The sequence below is a fragment of the Aulostomus chinensis genome, chromosome 1, assembly GCF_037954235.1.
Source record: "Aulostomus chinensis isolate RoL2024-O1b breed Wild chromosome 1, RoL_Achi_v1.0, whole genome shotgun sequence".
Taxonomy (NCBI): domain Eukaryota; kingdom Metazoa; phylum Chordata; class Actinopteri; order Syngnathiformes; family Aulostomidae; genus Aulostomus; species Aulostomus chinensis.
In genome coordinates this window covers 61848720-61852923 of record NC_141320.1, presented here as the reverse complement: position 1 = coordinate 61852923, position 4204 = coordinate 61848720, and positions in this window count along the sequence as shown.

The following is a 4204-nucleotide window of genomic DNA, read 5'->3' as shown; positions in this document are numbered from 1 at the left end:
GCAACAGCACAGACAGAAGCTAGCAGGCTAGGTTGCATCATGCAGCTAATTGCTTGCTTAGCACTGAAATGTTGAAGAAAATCCATGGAAATTCAGTGGTTATTAATACCGGTGTCACAAAAATCTTTTGATATACTTTATAATGTGTCATATTGGAAAATATAAAGTTTAGGGCCATGCTAGCAGCACTGTCAGGCTTACTTGACACTGCGAGCTAAAAGCTAATACACGAACACCTAAATCACCCTCCTAAATCAAGCTAGCTCAGATATCAATTTTCCCCTTTTTTGAATTTAGAAATAATTTTTCACACAAATAAATATTGGTTTTGCTTAAAACACTGCAGTTCCCAGGTTTTAAGTGCTATTATACTGTATATTGCCATTAGCATCTGCTCTGCTGCTGCTGTTTGACATGCTAACAGTCACTAGCATCACATAAAAGCCACCCAAACTAAGACATAGCAAGTCTCTGAATCAGAAACTAATACCTGAATGACTAAAACAGGAGTTAAAGCGGTCAAATTAATCAACGCTGCCGTGTTCTCTCTATAACAGAAATATGGACAAGAAATCCAATGCACTCATTGGCCAAGACAAGAGAGAACAATTTGTCCTTGGCTAAAGCTTCAGAGACTTTAAACTCGAGTACATCTGCGAGCATTCATGTGGAATGTGCCGGCATTGAGGTTTTGTTTGGGTGGCACATATGATCCATGCTGCCTAATTCAGGACAAGAATAGCCAGACGTCCTCCCACCGCTTCGGCTGCTAAAAAGGTTTTACAGACAGCCTGTATGGTTGTAGGCTAAATGATATCTGTAAATTTATACCCGGCATGTTTCTGTGTTCGACACAGAAACACGCCGACCTGAATATTTTATCACCGTTATAGGCCTCATTTCCACATTTTATGTAATTTCTGCACCCACTTCCTCCACTTTGTGTCTTTTCTTTGTCACATTCTTTTGCATTTTTGCTTTCATCAATATAAAACCTGTTTAAGTTACACCCCACCTCCGAAAAAAAACATCTTTTTATTTCCATTCCATTTTGTTCAACAAACCTTGAAAAGGGTCAAAACTTACTTCACTTGCCTTTTGTTGAATTTAATTCTTGCACCTCCATTGTTGAAGACAGAAAAAAGAAAATAAGCGACAACAGCCGGTAAAAGACACAAACTGTGGGGAGAAAATGTCCAACAAGCAGGGAGAGATTTGGACCAGGATTTCTTCTTCCATTCCTGGTCACATTGATTCAAAAGCTTTTCTCTGTTTACCGACAATGTCGCGTTTTCTGCCTGCAGCCTTTGTCGTGCCGTCACAGCTTCGACTGCAACACATTATGAAAAGTCCGTGTTGAAAAGATCATGCAAATTATAGTGTGTGTGTGTGTGTGTGTGTGAGAGGAGAAATGAGGCATCAGGCGAAGTGTATTTGCACAGCAACTTCCATACAGGTTAGTGCAGATGTGCTTAGTCAGTCAGTCAATGAGACAGTGTAACCTGTGAGAACAGCAAAACAACAACAACAACAACAACAAAATAAACTTTAATCAAAGCAAATTTTAATGAAATACAAAAATCTAATAAAAGTAGCAAAAATGGATCAAGACAAAATGAAACCACAATAATAAGGGACATAATAAGATCATAAAAATACAGCAAACAATGTAAAATATCGGTGTAAAATCTTGCGATAACTAAAAAAAAACCCAAAGATGAATGCATTTACAAAATAGATACATGAATAATAAATGAAACTGAGGGGTGAACAAATGTAAACTGAACAGGATAAATTCTTTAAAAAAAAAAATAAAAAAATCCAAAGATGAATAAAACCAATGGCTAAAAAAAATTGCAAAGCGAGGATCAAGAACGACGACTGAACTAATACTGAATATATCAGCATTAAGCTTCTCTGAGGAATCTGCCGGGGTGTCAATCATTTTGGTTCAACCACCTCTCAGTCGACCTGTAAACCTTTCATGGTTGTTTTTGTCAATATGACTTCCCGGCCGTCGGGCTCCGGGGCAAGTAGCCCACCTGCAGAGCATTCAGAAGTGATTGGTGGGCTAAGAGAGCGTCCAAATGCGGTCATTTGCCTGCTTAAACCTCAAAGCGACTGTGTGGATTTGCTGAATCTCAACTGTGCTACGGGCAAACTCTCTCTGCGCGACCCCCCCCCCCCCCCCTTCCTTTTATCTCAAACTCCCATGGTCCTCTCTGGCAGTGTTGGCAAGCTTGCCAGCTAATGTCCCGCTCTGCGGAAAATGACTTGCGAGGACAATTCCAATCTCTGAGCAGGTGGGAAAACAACTCTTTTATCTGAACGAAATTGCTCAATTAGAGCAAATAAAGTCAAACATTTCTCCGTTTCCTCCAGGGGGGTGAGGTTGTGGAAGAAGAAGTGAAGGAAGAAGAGACCTTTTTTGCTCATTTAGGACATGCTATGATTTTTAATTACCCGATGGAAGGGGTCTTTTATTGAGCTACACGGCTCCGAACTGTCACCTGTCCTCTTTAATTGCGTGTCTCCACTCCTGAGGGGAGTTGGAGGGGAATGTAATTACACTGGGATCAATAGTCGAGCGTCAACAGTGACACAGTAACGATTCTTATTATATGCAGATTGATTCATTCCTCGACATTGTTTAGTTTAATTTAATGAAAGTCTACAAGCTTGGGGGGGTAATTTGCTCCCATTCACAGATCAAGACCATAAAGGCAAATATATGGACATGTTTAATTGTCCGGGAACCATATAGACTGATTAAAATCCTCAGCTTTTTCTGGGGATTCAGGGTCATTTTGGAGGTGTATTGTGCATTTATAAAGACAGTTAATTTAATTATTCCGAAGGCTTTATAAACACAACCTTACTGATGCTTGTCTGATCCCAATTTGCTCACATAATTCTTTCACAAAGTAAGTTAAGCAGACTTCTTGGAGGGGAGATTAACGACCCTTTTCGACAAAATGACTGATGCTGTGCTTGTTGTCGGAAGCTGGATCTTGGCGACGCTGGGTTCGCGAGCAACAAAATCATACCCAACAAGCCAGCCGAGACAAAATCCCAATCAAATTCCGGTGCAGTTCGTTTGTCCAGTGTACCGTGCTAGTTTGAACCTGAGCCGGGTCTACTTGCTTTTTTTTTTTTTTTTTTTTTAAATCAGAGCATCCAAATGTATCAGTTTGCATAAAAAAAAAAAAAAAGGCACTTGTCTGAATTCTACCTGGATGAACTCACTTAATCCCGACCAGTAAACACAGGGAATGTTCTAGTTCTGGCGAAACTGGCAGTTGACAAACCAGCTCAGAGGCGCTTTACCGCCATCTAACGTGGTTTGTCAGGTTCTGAGGGTGGAAACAAACCGTACCAAGGTGACAGCCTCATCAACCGATTCAGACCAGTGCACGCAAACCAGGTGTAAAAGCGTCCTCCAGCCATGACAGTCGCAGCTGATCATGACTACTCAAGATAACCCTGGTGATTCCACCAGAAGCGCGGCGACATGTTGCTCGACGTTGCCTCATTTGGCAGATCCAGGCAGACAGGAAGCCACCGCACGAATGACACTTGATTGCAGAAATGGACGGAAAAGGACGCCATGTTTTCCAGGTGATTGACACACACAAACCAAGAGACAACAACCAAATTACCAGTATCTAAAAAAGTAAACAACACTGGGAAATCGGGCCAAGCTCGTTGGGAAGAGACCCGCAATTTTAATTACGGGATGTTTGAGACGAAAGGGGTCAGCTCAACAGACCATTTTCATCCGCTTCAAACTGCATCGTCACTTTAAAGTCTGATGGAATATGGAATCAATCTCATTGGAGCATGGTGGCCTTCCCGGTATTTCTCACCATCTCGAATCGATTGGGGACGGCCGTCTCTGGAAAACGGAGAACTCTGACCCCTACTGTGAAGGGGATAATGGTAGGGTCTAGTTTATGTCACTATTTGAATAATTTTCTCACGTTAACTAACCTTTAGGGAATCTGCAACCCCCCCCCCCCCCCCCCCCCCGGTGGATTGGTACTGGTGTCCTACTTTCAACCTTTCTCACTATCCCTTTGAGAACATTTGATAGATGGGCCGTTGACTTGAAAGGCCATTGAGAATATAAGTCCGCCAGTGACTTTAAAGAGCAAATAGTCCACAGAAATACATTCTGTAGAGCAGACAGCTGTCTCACCGATGC